The sequence below is a fragment of the Corvus kubaryi genome, unplaced genomic scaffold (genome assembly GCF_017639235.1).
Source record: "Corvus kubaryi isolate FWS band 111438036 unplaced genomic scaffold, C.kubaryi_AGA036_p1.0 split3-37355, whole genome shotgun sequence".
NCBI lineage: Eukaryota > Metazoa > Chordata > Aves > Passeriformes > Corvidae > Corvus > Corvus kubaryi.
In genome coordinates, this window is record NW_024582089.1 from 1,300,611 (window position 1) to 1,324,442 (window position 23,832).

General features: G+C 50.8%; 1 protein-coding gene and 1 long non-coding RNA gene across 3 annotated transcripts in view; one reads left to right on the top strand and one right to left on the bottom strand.

The window, feature by feature from the left end:
* Positions 1 to 23,832, bottom strand: part of LGR6 (leucine rich repeat containing G protein-coupled receptor 6) — a 150,903-nt gene that overhangs the window by 116,232 nt on the left and 10,839 nt on the right. The gene's annotated exons all lie outside the window — the stretch shown is intronic.
* Positions 1,157 to 23,276, top strand: LOC121658747. Its single transcript, XR_006014032.1, has 4 exons — positions 1,157 to 1,167; positions 11,503 to 11,508; positions 20,282 to 20,298; positions 23,192 to 23,276. It is a non-coding gene; the product is annotated as an uncharacterized LOC121658747 (long non-coding RNA).

The window sequence follows — 23,832 nt, forward strand, 5'->3', positions numbered from 1 at the left end:
ACAAACCAAAGGTCAGTGTCCTGAAGGACCCTTGGAGTGGTCCCCACACCGCTCCTGGCAGCTGGCAGGGCTGGATCAAGCTGCCTTTCATGGATGCTTTTGTGAAGTGGGGCTGAGAGTTCGCCACATCCTCTCCATCCATCAGTGCCCCAGCAGAATCCCAAAATCCCAGACTGGTTTGGCTTGGAAGGGACCTTAAACCTCATCTAGATCCACCTGCCTGCCATGGGCAGGGACACCTTCCACTAGCCCAGGTTGCTCAGAGCTCCATCCAACCTGGCCTGGAACACTTCCAGGGATCCAGGGGCAGCCACAGCTGCTCTGGGCACCCTGTGCCAGGGCCTCCCCACCCTCACAGGGAAGAATTTTTTCCTAATATTCAATCTGCACCTACTCTCTGTCAGTGTGAATCCATTTCTTCTGTCACTCCAGGGCCTTTTAAACAGTCTCTCACCATCTTCCTTGTCAGCTCTGTTCAGGCACTGGAAGGCTGCAATTGGATCACCCAGGCTGAACTGTGCCAATTCTCTCAGCCTTTCCTTGTAGGAGTGGTGCTCCATCTCCCTAATCAACCTGGTGACCTCCTCGGGACTTGCTCCTACCTGTCCGTGTCCTTTCTGTGCTGTGCAGAAGAGGTGGGAGCCCCATCTGGCACTGCTCACGGCACCAGGGGCATCTCCACAACTTTTCAGTGCTTGCACTGAGAAACCTGAGCTAGAGGTGGGGTGTTGGCATCAGAATCAGGCAATCCAAGCATCACGACCACCGAGCAGTGCCTGAGCTGGCGTCATGCCCAGAGGATGGCAGAGACATGGACTGTCACTGTCAGCAGAAACCATGAGAGCTGCAGCCTGCTCTGGTCACTGCTTGTAGTCCAACCCCTGGCACTGGACACTGAGCTGTGCCACCATGGGACGTGTCTGACGGGTGCCCTGGAGCCAAGGTGGGCATCAGGGAAAAGGCCCAAAATACTGCAGGGGCTGCTGGGAGGTGCAGGCCCCAGCTATGGATGAATGCTGCTGCAGAGCACTCTCACAAGGTTAACCCCTTATTCGTATCTCAGGCAGGAAGAGTAAAGCGTGGGAGAAGGAATGAAGAACATCTGGAACACTGCTACTCTGCACTGGCTGCTACAGCTGTCTCCTAACTCCAGCTGGAGCACAGGGAGTGGTGCCCAGTGCATGGAAAGCAGACGGGAGGGAACACGGGGCGACGTGCTGTGATCACAGCTTGGGCTGGGAGTGAGCACAAGGTTTCATCCACGGCTCTGGAGCTGGGCCTGCTGCAGGGAGTGACAACCTTTGCTCACAGCTGTGGGGTCCTGGTGCCCTGACACCATTCTTAAGTGGACTTCTGCTTGGAAATGCAGAGGAAAGCCATGAGACACAAGTTGTTATGAGCACTGAATCATGCTGAGACTACAGTACTGAGTATTCTGGTGCAGATCTGCCTGTCCAGCCTCTGAAAAAATCTGGAATAGGCCTACTAACTTAATATCCCAATAATACTTGGAGTCCAGGCAGTGCTCCAGTTTTCTGTGCTCCATCAGATAGTGCATTCCTGCCTCCTTGCCATATCCACCTGCATCAGTGCATTCCTGTCACAGTAGTGCAAGCAATTCCAGTCTTGCTTTTGACACCAGAGATGTCCATCTCCAGCCTTCAAATGCCCCGTATGTGTGCAGAATGATGCAAATATTAATTTATCTCAAAGACACATCAGATTTTCAAGGCAACCAGCTCAGTGTACTCCAGTTCCCTTCCACCAGTGGCTGCAGTGTAGGTTCCAAACACATTCAGTCTCCAAAAGTCAAGCCTCTTTTAACAGCCAGATGTAAGAAGCACCATCCTGATAGCTGCTGCCCGATCCCATGGGGGAACCTCAGGCTGAAAGCTGTGGAGGTGCAGGATTTGCAGAATCCAGTCCTGGAGTCAGGCTGCAAGTGGTGGAGCTCGGCCTGGGAGACTCTGCTTGGTGACAGAGGGCAGGACACGGCCCAAGGGTTTTTGGGCACGGAAGGGCAGGTGTGGGATTTCGGAGCAAGGCTGCTGGTGTTTGCTCTGCAATGAACAGGGGAACAGGCCCCAGCATGTGTTCTTGGTAAATAAATAGATTACATCAAGCACCCAACTCCTACAATTTACTTTTCATCCCAACAAAACCAGGCCTTCACGACTCTGGTACTGCCAGCTTGCTTGGTGGAAAGAGTTAACAGTGAAGAATACTTGGTTTCTATTATTGGCCTTCTTTGAGTTGTGGACCTTTAGAGGCCCGGGAAATATCTTTTTCAAAGAAAAGACATTCATTCCACGTGATTCCAGGAGCTGGTGTTTGCTGCAAGCTCTAAGTGCTGAGGTTTCACATCACCACCAGCCTTGTGTGTGCTGCCTTCTCTGCTCCCTAACCAACACCTGCCCAGTTCCTTGCCAGCCCATCTTCCAAAAAGTGACCTGGAACATGGATATTTGGCTTCCAGGACACAGTCACTGGCAAGTCCCTAATGCCTGATGAGAATGGGAGGTAGGAAGTGAACACCCAGGGCTGCTCCTGGTACTTGGCCAGTCTGTGATACACAGCACACCTCCCCTGCTCTTTCTCCAGCCTGCCCTCCCTCAGCCATGCTTTGAGCAGCGTGTCCCAAAGCCAGGGAGCTCCCTGGGACCTGTAGAAATGCAAGCAGCCTGTGCTTGGTGCTCAGGATCTGCACGCTGCTTCTCCCTGTTCAATGAAGGGCCCTTAAAGCAGCGCCTCTGCCTTCCCTGCAGCACAGCTGGGAGGCGGGCAGCTCCTAGGGATGCTGCACAGGGAGTGCAGTGACCATGTCCTGCCACGTGCAGGGTGTGCCCACGCCTCCTGTGATACATGTGACAACCTGGGCTAGACAGGTGTGCCGGGGAGAGCTGGCACTGGGGAGGGATGTTTGCAAGTGGGTGACCTCCCTGATTCCAGCTGTGCCACTCTCTCTTCATGGGACACTCAAATAGTCCCTTCCTTTGTTTGGGCCATTGAGATTCCCTGAAAAACAAGGAAAAACAGCTTTACCTCTTGCCAAGACCTGGAAACTGGATTGCAAACCCCTGCAAAGTAGCAAAACAGTAAGTCAGAGCATGCCACTGTGTGCTGTCCAATTACCTCCAGCACATTCACATCACCTGGGAAGACTCTTCACTCTGACCACAAGTTCTCTGGCCTCTGGCCAGGACAGTCGGTGCAGGAGTTTCAGCAGAAACTGCCTTTTCTCTGGAAGCAGCAGCCCCTGGTGCTGCAGGGTTGAGACTGGTGTCCCAGCTCAGGTGGAGGAAGACTGTGAGGATTCACCTGCAGGGTGCAAGCCCCAGCTGTGCCAGACCATCCTTCCATTCCGTTTGTGTTTTCAAAGGCCTCTGCTCCACTATTAATGCTGCTGCTGCCCTCCTACCACAGGCTGCAGCTCCTCCTGAGAGCAGGGGAGAAGAAAACCCCAAGCCCAGCTCTGTTCCACACAGTGATGCCCCCTGTGGATGCTCTGGGGAGAGAGGCTCCACGGGACAGAGGCACAGAGCAGCTCCCCTCACATACCCTCAGCTGGCACTGCACCATCACCCACGGCTGCTCTCAGCCCACACTGTCCTCTTCCCAATTTCTGCTCTGCTGCCAGCCAGTGGGTCTCAGATCTCCTTATCTCCCTCTTCAGAGCTGTCCCTGTGTCCCCCATCTGCACAGCTGGCTGTCCATGGTTGGAGAGGAATATCTGCTGGGGAGCTCACAGACTGCATCCCCCCCCACAAAACCTTTGTTTTCTTTTCTGCCACACTCACTAAACAAAATTTCTGCAGCTTTTCCAGCATCTATTGCTGAGCTTCCAGCTCTGTCCATGCGGCGCCCCCCCCCCCCCGCCACAGGGCCCTGCAAATGTGCCATGGCCCAGACCAGAACCCTTCTGGGTGTCCATCACCGGGCACCAGAGGCTGCTGTTGTTGATGTTGGGTTGCACAGTCAGATTTAGGTATAGACAAAAGAAGCCAAAGGAGGAGCAAAATGGAAATGTCACCCTTGGTTTGCTGCAGAGGAGATCTGTGTAAAGATCTGGACAGGTGTCTTAAGACAAGGAAAATTTATGTCAAGTTACCCAGACTGAGTCTGTCCTAGAATGAGTGATCTGTGAGAATCACAGAATGGTTTGGGTTGGAAGGGACCTTAAATACCATCCCTGCCATGGGCAGGGACACCTTCTACTAGCCCAGGTTGCTCCAAGCCCTGTTCAGCCTGGCCTTTGACACTTCCAGGGACAGGGCAGCCGCAGCTGCTCTGGGCACCCTGTGCCAGGGCCTCACCACCCTCAGAGAGGAGAATTTCTTCTGTACACTCAACCTAAATTTCCCCATTTTCAGCCTGGACCTATTGCTCCTTGTCCTCTCACTATGGTTCCTGATGAAGAGTCCCTGTTCAGGACCTCCACATGTCCACACCAGTGTTCACCAGAGAATATTTGGGCCACTGGCTGTGCTGGGCAGTCGTTGCTGCCCTCTGAGCTGTGGTGGGGTACTCAGCCAGTCGAAGATGGAACAAAGCAATGAACCGATTGCAGAGACAGAGAAAAGGTTTTTGACTGGTATTTTCTTTGCCAGACGTGCTTGTAGAATGACAATCCAAGACTTGGCAAATCAGCATCAGGTTTTATAATTTGTGGAGGCAAAGGCTGCAAAACTGTGAAAATATTAAAATGCTTTGTTTCCACAAAGACCCTTGGAATACATTATTCTTCATACAAACTGACGTAGTTAAATAGATTGAATTGCTTGAAATCAGTTCAGACAAAACACTGTCTTCAGCTGAGAACAAATGCTCCTGTTTTTCAACTTGTGAGAACAATTGGAATATATTGTTCTAGGATTTTTTCCTGTTTCCTACAGCTTGTCCATCTCCATTTACAAAGACCACCAGCCAGGAATCAGAAAGGACCTGGTGAAAGGCCAGCTAATCTGATCAAGGCTGACTGAAATATTCCCAGTATATTTCTCAGAACAACAGCAAAGCTTGAAATACAATATTTGCTTTCTGTTTTCTACACAGAGAACAGTTCTGCAGCAGTAATGCCTTTATCACATCACAGACACTGGGGGTCCAATTAGGAAACCTGTTAACAGGATTATCTGAGCTACAGGTCCAAGCAGGTGCCTCCCATTATAGAGCTCGGTGTCTTTGTGAAGTCAAACATGGTTTTGTTGGACCCAGCCAGGTGCTTTGACTGGGCATTGGAGGACGCCAGTCAATTCTTCGTGATTCAACTTTCCCAATGGAAACCTGAGACGTTCTGGCAAACACCACTGTGTTCTGAAGGAAATATTCAATTTCAGGACAAAGGTGCATTTGGCCATTTTAAAAAACCCTAAGCCAGAAACTTCCCTCTCCCATTGAGCAGCTCCTGCGCAGAACCTGCCTGGAGAAACAGCGCCAGGAGCTGCTCCTTTTGGAGCCAGATTTTCATCTGGCACCTCAGTACAGCCTGGATTTCATAAAGAAGTAGCACCAGCAGTACCTGTTGACACAATGACTTCATTTTTGATCACCCCAGCACCAAATATACCAAGCACTTAAAACCCAACTGTGTGGGCTGACCCTGGACGGATGCCAGGCACCCACCAAAGCTGCTCACTCACTCCCCTTTGCAGCTGGATGGGGAGAGAGAATTTAATGAAGTGTCCATGGGTTGAGATAAGGACTGGGAGATGTTGCTCATCAAAAACTGTCATGGGCAAAACAGGCTCTAATTAGAGATATGAAATGAACTTATTAGAAACAAAATCAGAGCACGATAATGAGAAGTAAAATAAGCCCTTAAAAACACTTTCCTCCCACTCCTCTTCCTTCCCAACTCTACCTCCTACCCCAGGGGTGCAAGGAGATGGGAATGGGGGTTGTGGTCAGTTCATCCCCCATGGCTTCTCCAGCTGCTCAGGGAGAGGAATCACTCCCCTGCGACACCATGGGATCCCTCCCACGGGAGAGTTCTCCAGGAACTTCTCCGATGTGAGTCCATCCCATGAGCAGCAGCTCTCTGTGAGCTGCTGCAGTGCAAGACCATCCCACGGGCAACACTCCCCCCCAGACTGCTCCAGCATGGGTCACTCTTCCATGGGGTCAGTTCTTCAAGGACAGGCTGCTCCAGCCTGGGAGCAGGGCCCCTTTCTCCACAGGCCTCCCAAGGGGTCACAGCCTCCTCTCAGGCATCCACCCGCTCCTCCGTGGGCTCCTCCAGGGGCTGTGGGTGGATCTCTGCATCCCTGTGGATCCCCACGGGCTGCAGGGGTGCAGCTGCCTTGCCATGGTCCTCCCCACAGGCTGCAGAGGAGCCTGGAGCACCTCCTGCCCTTCCTTGTCCACTGCCCTTGGTGTCTCCGTGTTGTTTCCCTCACATGTTCTCACTTGGCTCTTCTCTGGCTGAAATCAAAACTGGCCAACCAACCTTTTTGTTTGTCTTTCTTCTTAAGTATGTAATCACAGAGGTGTTACCACCATTTCTAATTGGGCCAGCCTTGACCAGCAGCATGTCCATCCTTGGAGCCACCAGGGACTGGCTCTGACACACACGGTGGAAGCTTCCAGCAGCTTCTCACAGAAGGCACCCCTGTAGCTCCCCCTGCTACCAAAACCCAGGCCGTGCAAACCCAGTACACCAAGCTAGAGAGAGATCCTTCAGAGGGACCTGGGTCTGTCTGACCTGGCATGGAACAGGAGGAAGGAAGCAGAAGACATGGTTCCTGTGAAGTTAATGATATTTTGGAAAGGCAGAAGAGTCGGAGAAGTGTCGTGTAAGTTGCCATATCTAGTCTGTATCGTTATCATGATGGGGTCAGTAACCCGTGCTTTTATCATCTCATTTACACCAATTCTGTATTTCAGTTACATTCACTTTTATAATCATTTCACTGTCACCTCACACATGGTGAGAGAACACTGCATCCACAACAGGCTTGAATACTTCTTCTGAAGTTGAAGTTTTCCACAAAAGTGCTTCACAGCGTGGGAACTTGCTCTGAGCAGCAAAGGGAGGAAAAGCCTGGCAAAATGAACATTTTCCTAAGCTCCTAAGTCAAAAGCATGTGAAGCTGGCTGGGGCAGTAAAGCAGGACCTGCTGGAGTCAGCAAGGGAAGCAAGGATTCGAGAACAGTGCAAGGAACTGATTCATGGAGATGACATAGAATTCTATCTTCTCTCTCTTTCTTTGTAAGCTCTGGATCCTGGGCCTATGAGATATGTATTTAATTACAGATCAGAAAGAGGGTAGGCACCACCTCTGGTCATTCCTTTTGAGTTCAGAAGACCTATTACATAGTTTTATAGATTATAGCCTAGACTTCTCTAGACTAGGTCTGGTGTAGCCTCCTCCCATCCCTGAACACCTGCCTTTTTGATCACCCTGAGGACCAAGCTGACACTTTTATCAATCTGCCTGCTCTGCTTCCATGAACTGTTTCTCAGCTGCTCATACAACACCTATGCAGCCCTCTGCTCTGTGCACACAGGTGCCAGCGTGTCTCTGGGTTTCTCAAAACTGATTTTCCCCTCATCTGGTCTCCTGGCAAAGCTCTGGCATCTGGCAGAGGCACAGATTCCTGTGATACTCTCCCATTTTTTGGTTCTTCCTGCCTTCAGCTCTCAAAATGACCACTGATATTTTTTCATTCCCTTTCTCTTGACCAGTTATCAGCCCACACCAACTGAATCCCTTTAAGAGAGTTTAGTGTGGGCTCATTTTGGAGACTCCGTAAATTCAACCACTAATTTCTGCTGGACCAGATGCCTGTTGGCACCTTCAATGAATGGTTTCCTTTTCGCAGACCCTCCTCTTTTTATCTCCTACCACATTTACCCTTTATAATTTAGTCTACTCATTCTGTTCCTTACTTCTACCTTCCCTCCATCTGATGGGCTTAAGGGTCTGTGATTCCTTGCATTGCCCCTGAAGGCTTTTTGAAAGCTGGTGTTGCATTTGTCCTCTTGCATTTTTCAGGCAGAAGAACTGGTTTAAGCAGTGGGCTAAGCACAATGATTAGTAGGTCAACAGGCTCAAATTTGGATGCCTTTAGGAGCTGTGCGAATACCACCTGATAATTTTTGTTATTCATCCTACCCATTTGTTTTCAGATTTGTCCACATTAAGAATGACTTTGAGGGAAGCACCCACAGCCTGTTCTCAGGGAACAACAAAGAAAATTATTTAATTTTATGGTGATGGCCCTGTGTTTGAGCAGCTCTTCCCATCCCTGCCACCTTTTGGCCTGTTGGATTGCCTGCATCTTCTGTATTAGAAATATTATTAGTGGCTGCAATTACATAGAAACAGTAATTAGCTGTTAAGAGTTGTCTGCCTCATTTGCCTCATTTCCCAATCATGTGAAGGGGTACTGGGCACCGACTCCCTTTGCACAATTCTAAAATTCCTAAAGCCATTTGGAGTAAGGGGATAACACTGTTCATGTTTGATTTTGTCTCCATCAGTGTCATCAGAAGTGATGTCATCCCAGCCAGGATCATGGGAGGAAGGGCTCTGGCACTGCCCCAGCCCATGTGAGTCAGACAAGTCCTTGTTATGCCAACACAAGATTTGGCTGTGGAGACACAGCACTGCTCCTCCCAGCTCTGGGCAGGTGACCACACTGCCCCTGGCAGCCAGATTTGGGCTCCTTTGTCCGTTGTCAGACCAGCATGAAAGCAGAGGGGTTGTATGTCCCTCAGCTTCGCCACCAGTGCCCCCACATTCTCTTTGTGTGCAAATAGGATGGTTTATTTCCACTGTACATCAAGGTGTGGGAAATCAGGTAAGGGTTATGAGAAAAGGGAGCATTACTCTTGACCTTATTAGACTGCAGGGTATGCCTTTACAGAACTGCAACTCAGAGACGTCTGAAGTTTGGCAAGAGAATCCCCAGAAGATAAAACAAAAATTATCTTTCGGACCAGAAACAGACTTGAGTATTTGGTGACGCCCTTTGCCCTATGTAATGCTGCAGTTACTTGCAAAATTTTTTATTATGTTTTTTAGAGATTTACTAGATTCCTTTATAATAATATTTTATTTTTCACAGGACAAGAACCAACCTGAGCAGCTTGTAAAATCAGTCCCAGAGTATTTGAGTTGTCACAAACTCATATGCCAAATTAGAGAGGTAAAATTCTGAAAGGCCTTCCGTTGAATTCCTGGGCTGCTCCAGCTCCCCAGAGGCAATGGAAATGAACTCTGAGAAATCACAGACGTGGCCACGCCAAAGACAGTTACTAGGTTTCGGTGCTTTCTTAGCTTCATTAGCTTTTATCACCAATTAATTAAAGACTTCACCAAATAATCTTCCCATTTCTGGACTTATTAAAGAGGAGGATGTTTGAATCTCACCACTGCAGTTCAGAAGCCTGCCATGTGCGTGTCTACATCTGAGCTAGACTCTGGATTTCCTTTCTAGTCGCATGAGGAGAAACCAGTCCTTTTCCTGTGTGATTCACGCTGCCTGCTTTAGATGTGCCTTTTAGGCGGAGATAAATCACGCCCTGCTGGCTGAGGAAATATGGGATAATTTTGAACAGGTTTTTATAATTGTCCCATTCATAATACCCACAGACCCTTCCCATCAGGTCATTGCGAAAGCAGCTCTTTCTCACTGTGCTTGGAGGAGTGGTGGCAGTCAGGTGAAGACCTTTCAACCACAGCTTCCTCCCTACATGAGCTATTTTTAGTGATGAAAGTAGCTGAATTCAAGAGAATTAGCTCCAATTGATGAGCTACTGCAGCAGAGCCACTCCTGCCCAGCCAGGATGGGAACACTGGGGAGGATAAAGAACCATGGTGGCAAAACTCAACCACTATTAACCCACTCAGTCTCCTGATTATCATCTTTCTTTTCACCATCTTGCCTTTTTGCCTCTTGGAAAGATGCAGAAAGTGGTCTTGGATTAAAACCAGCTCTAGTCTGCAGTCCTGGAAGTCAGATTTAAAACCACCTGGAGTTTGTCAGTGTAAACTGTTTAGCCAACCTGAAGAAGATTTTACCAACTCATGGCTTACAGTCTTCAACCGAAGCCAGGTACCCATGCAAGAGATCCTTCAATGTCTTCACAAAGGACTCAGATGCAGCAGTTGAAGGTATAATAAGTTTGTTGGTGACACTAAGCTGGGAGGACAAAGAGGGCCTGCAGAGAGACCTAGGCAAATGAGAGGGCTGAACAATCACAGAACCACAGAATGCTTTGGGTTGGTAGAGACCTTAAAGATCATCTCATTCCACCCCCTGCCCTGGGCAGGGACACCTTCCACTGTCCCAGGTTACTCCAAGCCCTGTCCAGCCTGGCCTTGGACACTCCCAGGGATGGGGCAGCCACAGCTGCTCTGGGCACCCTGTGCCAGGGCCTGCCCACCCTCACAGGGAGGGACTTCTTCCTAATATCTAAACCTACTCTGTCCGTTTGAAGCAGTTTCCCCTCATCCTGTACTCCAGGCCCTCATAAACAGTCTCTCTCCATCTTCCTTGAAGGCTCCCTTATGGTACTGGAAAGCCCCAATTATGTCACCTCCAAAAGCCTTCCTTCTCCAGGCTGAACAATGAGGTTTGACTGGGGCAAGTGCTGGGTTCTGCACCGAGGATGGAGCACTTTGGATGTGTGGGCATACTGGGGAGTGAGGGGCTGGAGAGCAGCCCCACGGGAAGGGACCTTGGGGTCCTGCTCCACAGCAAGTTGAATGTGTCAGCAGTGCCCTGGAGCCAGAAGGGCCAGCCAGGTCCTGGGGGGCCCCAGGAGGCCAGTGAGGCCAGGGAGGGATTGTCCTGCTCTGCTCTGCTCTGGGCAGCCTCACCTCAAGTATTGGGGGCAGTTTTGGGCACCACAATATAAAAAAGATCTAAATCTGCTAGAGAGCTTCTAAAGGAGGGGCGCTGGGATGGTGAAGGGTCTGTGGGGGTCACACGAAGAGCAGCTGAGGTCACTCGGCTTGTTCAGCTGCAGGAGAGGAGACCGAGGGGAGAGCTCATCTCAGTCTACAGCCTCCTCCTGAGGGGCAGCAGAGGGGCTGCTCCAATCTCCGCTCCCTGTGAGCAGGGACAGGAGCCAGGGGAGGGCTGGAGCTGTGTCAGGGCAGGGTCAGGCTGGAGAGCAGGGAAAGGTTCTTCCCCCCAGAGGGTGCTGGGCACTGCCCAGGCTCCCCAGGGAATGAATGGGCACAGCCCCGAGGCTGCCAGAGCTCCAGGAGCATTTGGCCAAGGCTCTCTGGGATGTACAGGGTGGGATTGTTGGGGTGTCTGTGCCGAGTTGGAGTCTGTGATCCCTGTGGGTCTTTCCCAGCTCAGGAGATTCCATGACTCTGTAGTATGCACACATCAACACCCAGCACTGGCTGGGAGACAGCTGTGAGCCCATAATGGGATGCTTGGTTCAAGGTATAAGCAAGCCACATTTCTGACACAGGAGGTTGTTCAGGGATTAGAAGCTTCTCACCATACTCTTTTTGACCAGCCTAACGTGCCTGGGGACAGCCTGGAGTGTGTTTTACAATAGATCAAGGCTGAGGAGCTGGAGATGCCTCTGCCTCTGTAGTCGCACCAGCTCTCTTTAGCTTCCATTTTGATGTAAGCTTACATTTCCTACCTCCAGGGAATCAGAATGGCTCTTTTTTGGCATTATTAACCAGCTTAATTAAGACAATACAGCTTCTACTGTGTAGCTACCCTCCTACTTAAGGAGCAGCTCAGCTTTTCTTAACTTGTAAACTTGCTGCCTACTGGGATTTCTCACTGAAAGCCTCAGATTTAATCCGTGTTTTGGAAAGAACTTCTTATCCTATTGGGAACAAAAGAGTTATTCACTGCTGTGTATTCACTTTAAGGTAATGGGTAAATATAGAAACTAAACTAAACTCTGGGATGATGGTTGGGCTTGTACTCTTTGACTGGTGGGGTGTATTTTATCCTGCTTCCCATAGCATTCCTCCTTTCATTTATCTGTACAATTGTCTGGACTGACAGGCTGAGGCCTATCAATTATTTCACTCTCTGTTACACTAAATTACAAAAGACCAGATTTCTCACCCAGGCCAGACTGTGCCTTCTGTACCCTTCTGTCTTCAGAAGGGTTTACAGTCCCTTCTGAAAATATCAAAGGAAGTCTTTAAAGCCCAGCCAGATTTTCATTGTTGGGAGTCTCCAACTTCATCAAAAGAAGAGACAGTCTAGACAAAACACCTACAAACTTCACTCTCATCTAAAAATGTAACTGTTGTTTTTGTGGGGAACCTTTCACAATTTCTGCCCAGATCCACCCAATAAATTACATCTTTGCTGCTTTGAGTTCTTCCTGTTTCATGAATCCCCATGAAGACACGTTTGAAAAAGCACTGCCCTATCACGGTATCCCGCAGTGGTAGGGAGGAGAAGAGAGATCCAGCAGGCAGGAATTGTGCAGCAAGATTGATCTATTTAATTATTTTACAAACTCTTTTATAGACTTCTTTTCTTCATAGTCTAATTGGACAAGGATCAGTCACCCCTTGGGGTGATTGGCTAAAATCCTAAAACATCCATTGTCAAAATATTTTTCTACTGTACTATAAACAAAGCTTTGCAAGGTCACAGGTATTCATAGCTTATAGAACCCTACTGATATCTTCCATGAGAGAGAAAATATCTCACAGGACTGGAAAGAACCAAGAGAAATTCTTGCTAGCAGCATATTTGTATCCACAATGCCCTCCCTCTCATCTATGTTGGTGACCCTCCAGAGTGTCAAATCCAAGAAATTCTGGATTATGAGGGAACTCACAGGGCAGCATTTCTTTGCCTTGAGAGTTATGCACATTGGAGAGCTCCTGGAAAGCCACTGAAAATCTTGTGAAAATTTGTCATCCATCAGACACTGGGAAATCCAGGACACACTGTGGTAGATGGGTATGGAGGCCCATGTCCAGGGAAACCCCTTGCCAAGAATGCCACACCTCCATGACAAACAATGGGCCATCCCCAAAGCTTCCTACACTCAGCTGCCAACAGCTCCTCAAAACTCTGCCTGTGCATCTCTTAATGATTCCTACTTTGAGCTCTAATCCAGCCTTTTCCTATCCCGTAGACCTTATTTCTGTCTGGAAAAACGTCTCTGTTTCTGTTTTGTTCTGCTTTCAGTGGTTGCTCCAGCACAGTCTGTAGGCTTTTTTCCCTTTCCATGTTCTTGTAAGGAAATCAGACTAGAAACACCTAAAATGCTTGGAAAGGAGGAATATGAAGAGCCAGCTGCCTACACAAGCAGTCTCCAGCAAAGCCAGTCCTTGGCCAGGCCCAGGCTGCCTTGTGAGGGCTGTGAGCTCCTGCACACTGACAGACTGAACGAAACCAGGGAGTGGCCACCTTCTGCCCATGCATTCCCCAAGCAGCCAGGCTCTGTGGGCAGAATGAGGGCAGCATAAAGAAACCTGTCCCACAGATAAAACCCCACCTGAGGAATAGCCCTGACACAATCACAGTCCACTGAGGAAATCACGGCAGTGACTCACTCTGTTGTCTCCAGGACAGTTCTGGATGAGATGGGCAGTGAGGTGGGAGCACAGTGCTAAAGTAGATCCACCCAACAATCTTGGGCTGCCAAAGGATCATGGTCTCTGTGGCCAACAGGTCTCTAGTGTCCATGCTGGAGTGCTCACACCTCCCTCATCAGAGGACAAGCCAGGCCCTGATGGGCTGAGTGCAAATGGCATGAGAACAGAACTCCCTTTAACACTGTTAATAGGTCACCTTGCTCTGTCCTAGGCACGGGATCCTCCCGTAGAGAAAAGAAAGCTATTCCTGGGACACAGCTCCCTGCTGTGATCAGAGGATGCTGTTCTGCCTTCCCTCTGGGGAACCCAGCTGCAGCCCCACAGGGCTGTGCATCCACCAGCCCACCCAGGGCTACCCACCCCTGCCTGCCAGCACTGACTCTGGGACAGTGCTTACCTCCATCCCACCCATCTGGGAACCTGCTCCCACACAGGTGCAAAAGGTGATTCTTTTAAACTGAGGAAATTCACAGGCAGCATTGAGTGATGAGAATTCTGGGGGGAAACAGAAGCTTTTGACAGCAGGACTTGGTTTGAGTACTCATGCTTGGAGAAAGGTTGGAAGCTCATGTTTTGACATCCCTGCTGGTTGCTGTGGCGTGAGCATTGAAGGGACCCTCAAGCAGAGTGTTTCTAATTCCTTTTTTTTGACAGATGTGATTCAGTGCAAATCCACTTGGCTGCATTACCTGGAAGCTGGTGGATGTGGAGGATTAAGAAGCAGGTAATTGCCAAAGACTTAGAGAGCAGTACCTGGAACTATTAAATCACCAAAGACAATGCAGATGAGATGGGTTCACCTGTTTCGATCAGTCCCCACATTCTTGCAGGAGCAGCAGAGCCACAGGAATGCAGAGCCTGCACACATCACTAATAATGAATTGTTCCATTGTGACTTGTAATGGGAAGGTTCACTGAGGAGAAGGAGTTTTTAAACTGCTGGGGGTTACCCTGGCAATGACCAAGATCTATGGGCAGGCCCAATGCTCCCTGGTGCTCTCCTGGACTGGGAAATCATGAGCAGAACTTGTGCAAACTCCCCACCTCTGGCTGCCCTGTGCTGCACCAATGCCTGGGTGCCGAGCACTGGTTTTACCCAGCTCTCTCTGGTGCTGGTGGCATGAGCAGCAGATGGGGCAAACCGTGTGGGACAGCAAGGGGGGCAGAGGAGGGTGGGAGGCAGGACTCTGGGGCGAGGCAGTCTGTGCCTGGTCCATCCTCTGACCCAGAGAGGGGAACGGGACCTCCTTGCTGGGGCTGTGGCCCAGTGTGCCTAATGCCACACGCAGATGGTCGGGGTCTCCTGAGTCCTGGCCATCTTCACAGTGCCTGAGGGACACTGCCACCACATATAGGCAGCCAGAGATGACCTGCAGGGGCTCTGAGGTGGCAAGAGCTGCCAAGGACCCTCCCTGCCGCAGGATCAGGCTGCTCCTGCTGCTCATTCCTCCCACAGCTGCAGATAGGGAACTGGCCCAGACATTCCTCATGAATGAGCGAGGACATCCCACCAGTCCCTTTTGCTCCCAGCTCCATGGCAGCTGCAGGATGTGGGAACCTTTGCCTGCTGGTGGAAAGCCCTGAGTGCCAGCTCTGCTCCCTCCCTTCGATACACATCGGTGGCACGAGGAGCTCAGAACCTGTGGCCTGGTCTCCTGGGAGAAAGGCAATGAAGCGTGTGGGCCACGTCTGGAAATCAGATGCCCTGTGGGTGACTCATTGGCATTCCCTCTGCTCAGGCACCAAAAGATCATCTGTCCTGTCCAGACAAGTTTCACCAGCGTGAGCAACAGCAAAAGCCAGCAATACTCCAAAATGACAATATCTGAGAGCCTGGAGCTGACAGGATCCACCTGTGGGAAACAGCCCACAGGTGTTCTCAGGGAACATCTGGTGGGCACTGTTTAAGGAATGTGAGCAGTGAGACACCTTTCCTGGCACAAAGAAAGCCATCAAAGACCATGGCAGGCTCCAGGCTGGCGAAGGTTACACATTCTCCAGCCTCATCACTCCAAAATCCACAGGGCAAACAGCTCTGTTCACACCTGCTGAGTGCCAGGTGGGGAAATCCCAGTAGCACCTGGCCAAGGGAAGGTTAAATGCCAGGCACACACCACCTCCACCACTGCAGATAGCACCCAGCTGGCTGAGATGAGGAAGGAGGGCACGCTGCTGCTCCCTGCACCTTCTGCCCCCATGAGCTCCTGCTGCACTGGCCACAGGGTAAAGATTTCTGTGGCCATTGCTCAGCCTCCACAGAGGCTCCTTTCCCAACAGCTTGGGATCTGCACTTGAGGAGGATGCTGGGCAGGTGGCTTCCCTGCTCCCTGTTCCCTGAGTGGGCAGAGTCCAACAGCTCTCGGGAAGGGCTTCTGGCAGACAGCTTGTGGCTCTCAAGGTGACCTGTCAGGTATGACTGTCATGGTCTGACCCTCCACCCCCCCCAGCTGCTCTGAACATGTGCAGTCTGTCTGCTTGAGATTTGGGCACCTCTAGTGCCTCATAGGAATCTCAGTGCAGTGCCAGGGCAAAACCAGGTCTCCTCTAAGCTCTGCTTGATCACGGAATCATCGAATCATTGAGGCTGGGAAAGGCCTCTAAGATCAAGTCCAACCATTCCCCCAGCACTGCCAAGGCCACCACTAAACCATGTCCCCAGGTGCCACATCCACACATCTTTTGAATGGTTCTAGGGTGGTGACTCCAGCACTGTCCTGAACATCTTGTTCTAGGACTTGACAACCCTTTCAGGGTGGAGTTTTTCCCTAATATTCAGCCTAAACCTCCCCTGGCCCAGCTTGAGTCCGTTTCCTCTTGTCCTGTCCCTGTTCCCTGGGAGCAGACCCCAACTTCCCCTGGCTGCCCCCTCCTGTCAGGGAGCTGTGGGGAGCCAGAATGTCCCCCCTGAGCTTCCTTTCCTCCAGATCCCTCAGAGCACCCCCAGATCCCTCAGCCACTCCTCATCAGACTTCTCCTCCAGACCCTTCACCTTGATGGTGCATTGTTGGGTGTACAGCAACATCTCTGCTCGTGCTCTCCCTTCTGAAGATCTCACTCTCACAAGAAAGCACCTGGAGCTGTTTCAGAGAACACGGAGAACAGTGGTCCCAGCCCTGGAGGTCTGTCACACATCCAAGACCTAGCCAAGATGGAACTTTAAAATAAGAAGCATTGTGAGACAATAATGGGTAACAACAGGGTATCAAAGCTCCTCCAGTACAACTCTGGGACTCCCTCATGTGCTAAGACCTGCAGTCATGCAGGTGGGATAGGTCACCCCCAGCCAAGATACCTCCATGTCTCAGGGCAACAAGAAGCCTTTTTATGTCTCAGCATGAATCTGGTGGGTCTGGTGAAAGTTCAATCTCTATCAGGAATAGCAAGGACAGGCCAAGGAACTTCAGAAAACTTCTGATCTCACCCAGTCAGATCTCAGACAAAGAACTGCCCAGATCCAAAACTCCCTCACGTCTGCCAAGCAGAAGAATGTCATAACTAAACATCAGTTTTTATTTGGGCCTTTAGAAAAATCATGGTGTGTCTGGGCCCTGCCCCAGAAGGCTTGTGCTGTTGTGTAACCAGGTGTGTGGGACTCTGGGGAAGACTGTGGGCCTGGAGCTACAGGACATCAATATTACCTTTCTACCCCCAAACTGCTGTGAGAAACATGGTCAGGGAGGATGTCACACAACTGAGGAAAATCATTACAGAAAGAGCCTGATATAAAGTGAATAAATCAGATTGATTTATCAGAATTGGATTGATTTATCGAGATTGAGCAGAATCCTGCCCACAACAGCAACAAGCATCTACACCATGCTCTAGAAGATCAAGGCCAATAACAAGATCAGCTAAAGCATGATTCTGCTCTGCTGTGGCCATGAATAAACATGGTGATAACAGGATCTGGGAAGAGAGCCTTGATCTCCACACCAGCCTACAAAAACCTGCCAGGGAGAAGTACAAGCAGCTGGAGCTGGGCAAATTGATGGAGGTGTGGACTAGTTCTGGCTGGGATGGAGAAAATTTTCCACATAGCAGCCCATGGGGTGCTGTGGTTTGGGTCTGTGGCTATGCTGATGACACACCAGCATCCTGGCTACTGCTGAAGAGTGCTTGCACAGCAGCTTTCCCCCTCTCTGTCCCCACCAGGAGCAGTCTGGGGGCATGTGAGAAGTGGGGATGGAACACAGCTTGGGCAGCTGTGACCTGAGCTGATCAAAAGGATGGCCCACATCCTATAACATCAGGTTCAGCACTAAAAGAGGTGGGGAAAAGGGCAGCAAGGGGGCACATTAGTGGTTATGACACTTGTCTTCTCAATGAACCATCAGGTGTGACAAAGCCTTGCTTCCCTGGAAACACCTGACTGGCGTGGGAAGCAGTGAATGATTTCCTGGTTTTGTTCTTCTTGCACACCCAGCTGTGCTCTACCTCCCAAACTGTCTTGGTCTTGAGCCATGAGAGTTGTCAGTGTTGCCCTTCTGATCCTCTCTCTGCTCCCGCTGGGGAGAGGGATCAGGCAGAACTGGGGGGGATCTGAGCTGCTGGTCAGGAACAGCACACACAAGCTGCCCTGCAGGGAAGCTCTCTGGGCCAGTGCAGAGTCAGCCTTGGATTTGCCGCAGCTCATCGAGCGTCTTGCGCTTTTCTCTGGATGGCAACACAGAGTGAGAACCCTGGTGTCCAGTTTTCTGATCACCTCGGCTGAGAAGTCCCAACCCACACCATCCTTCCTTTTCTTGGACTGCAGCACAGTGACCCTTGAGAAGCCACTCAACCATCCCAGCCTGCCTTCCTTCTGGGAAGCAGCATCTCATCTTCTCATCAGCTGCAGTTAAGTGCCTAATCCTGGGCTGCCTGCAAAGAAAAGCCCAGGACACAGAGGGAGAGACTCTGCTCCCCACCTTGCTTCATCAGGCAAGACTTCCTGCTCCTACGGTTTCACAGATACTCATGGGCTTTATTTCTTGATTTTCCCACCTAATCTGTTGCCCTCTGCTGCCCTGACTTTATCAGCCAGCACCATTCTGAGCTGTGGCTTGCCCTTCCTCTCTGAGCTGAGCCTCACAGTGGAGCAAAGAGCAACCCAGCCAGCTCCATAAATGTTACTGCCATCCACGCACAGCTCAGACCCTGGGCCAGAGCAGCATTCTGCTTGTTCTTGGAGGTAACAGAAATGTCCTGGGAGAAGGGACTATGTTGGGTGACAGAGATGGATAAACTGCTGGGATCCCAGGGAATAGCTGCCTGCAGATATTTGACTCGTCTTGCAGGAAACCATAATGAACAAGGAGCAAAACACAGTTGTTGACACTGTAAAAGAGAGAATAGCATTTTTATCAGAACTGAAAATTGCTGGTGGTTTTCAGTCATTTTTGGCTGATAATCATCCATGTTCAGACCAAAGACTTCCCGAAAAGAAATGCCATGGCTGAAAGCTCTTGAAAAATGCCTTTTGGACTTCTGGCCTTTTCAGGAGGGCATTTCAAAAACAGCAGCTGTGAAAGTCAGCCAGAAGAAAGTGAGGATCAAACCCAAAGGATGAGTCCTGGTTGTGGGGACACATGGCTGACAGGATCCTGTCATTCCTTCCTTCTGACGCAGCCCACGTGGGCAGGCTTCCCTTGCGGTACCAGTGCTGACAATCCGGTCATTTCTGAACGCTTCCCCGGGGAGCTGCTGATCCTGCCAGCACCTAAACCAGAACAGCCTGGGCCTCTGTGGCCAGCAAGCATCCAAGGCCTGCCTCCCAAAACAGGGCATGATTTATAGACGAAGAGTCTCCGAGCATTTGCGGCAGCAGAGGAGGAGTGCAGCTCCATGCTGTTTGATACTCGGCTTCTCGGCTGGGACTCAGAGTCCAAGGTAGGAGACGAATCCCAGCACATTCCTCACCGTGCTCACTGCCTTCTAAGGACAATGAGATGCCTGCAGGGATTTGGGCTGAGGGGCTCTCCAGCCAAGCCCAGCGATGGCCTGGCAGCTCCTCGGGAGGGACAGGCTGTGTTTCAGAGATGCTGAGAGTTGGCTGCTTTTGCGGATGTCTGCTACCCCGAGGAACGAGCGGGTTTCCATTAGCGGTGGCAGACTTCATGGTGTCACCAGGAAGCCACAAGGCATCAGAGCTCTTGCTTTGTCTTATCCTCTGGTGGGTGGTCCCCACGCACCGAGAGCAGCCTTTCTTCTGCTGTCAAGTGGCTGGCGAGCATCTTCCCGTCTCCAGCACACGCTGCTGCTGGAGCTCCTGGGCCGCACGGTTCACCCTGCGGGCGGTGAGGCACCAGCGCTCCCGACTGTGCCGGGGAAAAGCTCCGCTCATCAGTGCAATTGGGAAAGAGCTGGGCAGGGCTGGGGAGCTGAACCCTCCTGCGAGGAGCCAGATGGCTCTTGTGGGAGTTTAGCAATGGAAAAGCTGCTGTGGATGGACCTGACTCATCCCCCGCTCCTCCCCAGTGTGAGTCAGTTACCGCTCTGCGGCCCCTGCGGTTCAGGTAGAAAGTGAAACCTGATGCTCTGCAGAGCCGGTGACACAGGAGAAAATCCCCACGAGATTGTCCTGGGGAGTCGCACTCCAGTGCCTGGCTTCACTTATGGCCCCCCTTGTTAATGGGACATGGGTGCAGACCAGGGCAGGACAACGACGAGAGGCTGATGGCAAAGGCTGTGCAGACCCACAGCACGTACAAGGATCAAAGGTGATCCTGGATTTCTCCATGCACTGCGTCCAGGCTGCTCTGGGAGAGAGGTGGTTGGTGGCTGGAAGGAGGATGAGGAGCGCAGGATGCTGGATCTGGACCCGTCTCTGCTGGAGGGCAGCAGGACCAATGCACAGGAGCTCCCTCTGTGCCCAGTGACACCGGGAGCTTGCTCCAGGCTCCCTTCCAGCCTCCAGGACACCAGTTCCCAAACACCTCCTACCCAATGGCTCAAACACCAGGGACTTATTTTGTGATGGCTACAGAGCAATCAGGGTGTCTCATAAAGAATGGTGAAAATGCTTGATCTCACTTTTTCTGCTAGAGCTGCTCTGGAATTGCTCCTGCTGGAGACACCTTTCTGAAGGTCAGAGAAACTTGGATTTGGGAATCATGCCTGCATACAGCAGTTCTTCCATCAAACCCCAGAGCTGTCAGTGCAGCGGAGCCAGTCGGCTCCGCTTTTCCTGTGTAGACAAACCTAATTCCAAGCTGAAATTTCCTTAAGACACATCTTGTATTTCAGGATCTTTTGGTGCTACTTTCATCTCCAATCCACATATTGCAGGCCTATAATAATAATAATAGCAATAATAATAGTAATAATAATAGTAATAATAGTAGCAATAATGATAATACCTTTTGTATGTACATAGCACCTTTCATCCAAGGATCTAAGTCACAATTACAGCCCCACACATTCCTGTACATTACAGCCCTATAATTCTAAGACTGTTCAAGTATCCAGACTTCAAAGGGAATGTGGATTTCCCCTCCAGCCCAGTCATGGTGCCCAACATGCTGGAGATGTTTCAAAGGTGTTTCAAAGGTGCCTTGGCAGTAGCCAGAGGTAGTCAGAAGAGCCAGAGGAGCTCTCTGAAGCTAAAAAGAGCCTTCGTGGATTCTTTCCTTCCCTCTCCCAGCCCCTCTTTAGTCTCCCTGGGAACTCAGCACAGCCCTGGGATGAGGGTGATGCTCCCATGAGACCTTTGTGTCTGTGCAGTGGGAGGTGAAAAGCCAGAAACAATGTTGAAAGGGAAAGTGACAGCACAAGCTCAGCTGAATGACTGTGACTTCCAGGTCAGGTAGAACCTACAGCATTTTGGTCAAAAGTAAATTCACAGAAAAATTATGCTTCCCTAAAAAAAACCAGTGGGGCTGGGGGGAGATGGTGGAAGTTTTCATTGTAAGATACTTTTTTTTTTAAGGGTTTAGATATTTTCAGGTGACTCAAAAAAGAAAGCACTCTGTCTTGGGTCAAAGCAAAGTGTTTTGGAGATAGTCAGAGAAAACGTGTTTTGGTTTGGTTTAGTTTTAATTGCCTGGGAAACCTGAAAAGAACACCCCTTGTTTTTTAACCCAAGCCAGCCTTTCCCCTCCCTTTTAGGTCCAGCAAAGAGCTGAACTAGCTGTTATTTACCCCCATCCATTCAGGAAGAAGTGTGCTGAAAGTAGAGGAGCTTCCTACAGAAAACAGAATTGGGGTTTACAGCATCTCTGGCCAAGCTGACATTTCCTAGCTGGGTTCACTTCCTCCGTGGAGTTCTCCAGTGCTGCCCAGGAACTCCAAGCAGCTGCTGCCTGTGGCTGTGAGGAGTGTTCCAGTAGCTGCTCTGACTTGTGGCTGCTCTGTGAGCGAGAAGGGATGAGGTCAGTGGACATGAAAGGCAGGCACTAAATCTGAGAGTTCAGTGGTGCTTTTCTTCATGTGGTGGCTGAACAAATGGAAGCCTCAAGAACTATTTAATAAACTTTTAAAAGGTGTTTTAGCTCGAGAGGTCCAGACATGTGGCTGGAAAGTGCAGAGAGTCTCCAGCTCTTCTGTAGCCCCAGTTTGATCAATTAATCTCAAAGCATGTTGGGAAGGGTTCATTAGTAGTGCTTTAAAGATAGGGAGACTGAGGCACAGGAAAGGAAGAGAGCTTTGGGGTCAACCCTAAGGCTGGGACAGAGCTAGAAACCTGGTGCCTTGTGCTGCACTGTCCTTTGTATCTCCCACCTATACAAGGGAGCCAAAGCTTGTGGGGCACCTGTTTCCAAAAGTCGGAGTCCTTGTGTCCCTTCCCCTAGGAAAAACCCTTTCCTCAGAGCATCTGTGAGAGGGTCAGGGTAAAGTCACCCCCTGGAAGAGGAGTGGGCCCACCCCATCGTCTCGCCAGGTGAGGCAGAGCTCTCCGAGGAGGAGCAGGGCGGTTTTCACAGCGTGTGCGAGCTCACCTCAGACACACCACACTAACCAGCACGGGCTGCAACACATTTCCTCTCCCCCTTCTTCAATAAATCACGGCTTCCAGCATTCATGCTTTTGTCACTAATAAATCTTCTGCTGTCTTGCACCACATGAAAGCACTACAATACCTAAACTGGCAGGCACTTCCCTGCACAGGACGCAGCTGCAAACACAACCTGCAGCGCAGGAACCTGCTGCTTGGCCCTGAGTGGAAGAGCAGTTACAGCCAGCATGCATGGGGAGGCTGCCCCATGCTCTAGAAAGCCCCACATGGCGTTTCTAGGGCACATGTAAAACCAGTCTGTGCCATAGGACCTCATTAATCTGTGGAACACTTTGCCACAGGAAATGAGTGCAGCAGTACAAACCTCACCTGCACCTATAATCAAGGTCCTGTCCTGGCTGTGGTGCCTTTGGTTCTGCCAAAACCACACAGCTGACCCTAAAGGTACATCTCTGTCCTTTGGTACATGAGGAGACCTTCCAGTTTTGGGATGGGGCCTTGGGGCAACATCTGGGACAACAGCTTGGGATGGTATCTGACCACCCCCATGGCCCTGTGTCCAGGGAGAAGAAAGCCAGAGGGTGCAAACCCATGGACCTGTGTCTCGTTCTTCCCTTGGGAGCAGTGAGCTGAGCAGCACAGAAGTCCAGGGTCGTGTCCTTGGCCAGGATGTCTCAGGGCTGCCTGGGGAGTCACCGAATGCAACGAGCCCAGAGGAGGCCTCTAAGCTGGTCACGGGGCTGGAGCCCCTCTGCTCTGGAGCCAGGCTGGGAGAGCTGGGAATGTTCACCTGGAGGAAGCTCCAGGGAGACCTCAGAGCCCCTTCCAGGGCCTAAAGGGGATCCAGGAGAGCTGGAGAGGGACTTTGGACGAGGGCCTGGAAGGACAGGACAGGAGGGAATGACTTCCCATTGCCAGAGGGCAGGGATAGATGGGATATTGGGAAGGAATTCTCCCTGTGAGGGTGGGGAGGCCCTGGCACAGGGTGCCCAGAGCAGCTGTGGTTGCCCCTGGATCCCTGGAAGTGTCCAAGGCCAGGTTGGATGGGGCTTGGAGCAACCTGGGCTAGTGGAAGGTGTCCTTGCCCATGGCAGGGGGTGGAATGGGATGGGCTTTAAGGTCCCTTCCAACCCAAACCATCCTGGGACTCTGTGATTCTATAAATGAAACGCTCACGTGGCCGTTTCCTTTCCCAGCCCCCAGGTGCTGAGGGGCTGGTGGGGACACTTACAGGGATGCAGAACCAGGGATAAAGCAGAACTGCAGGTATTGTTTCCTACAACCAGAATTTTTTCTTGTGTTCTCTGGGAAAGAGGGAAGATTAATTTCTGTCTAAAGGTACAAATGTCT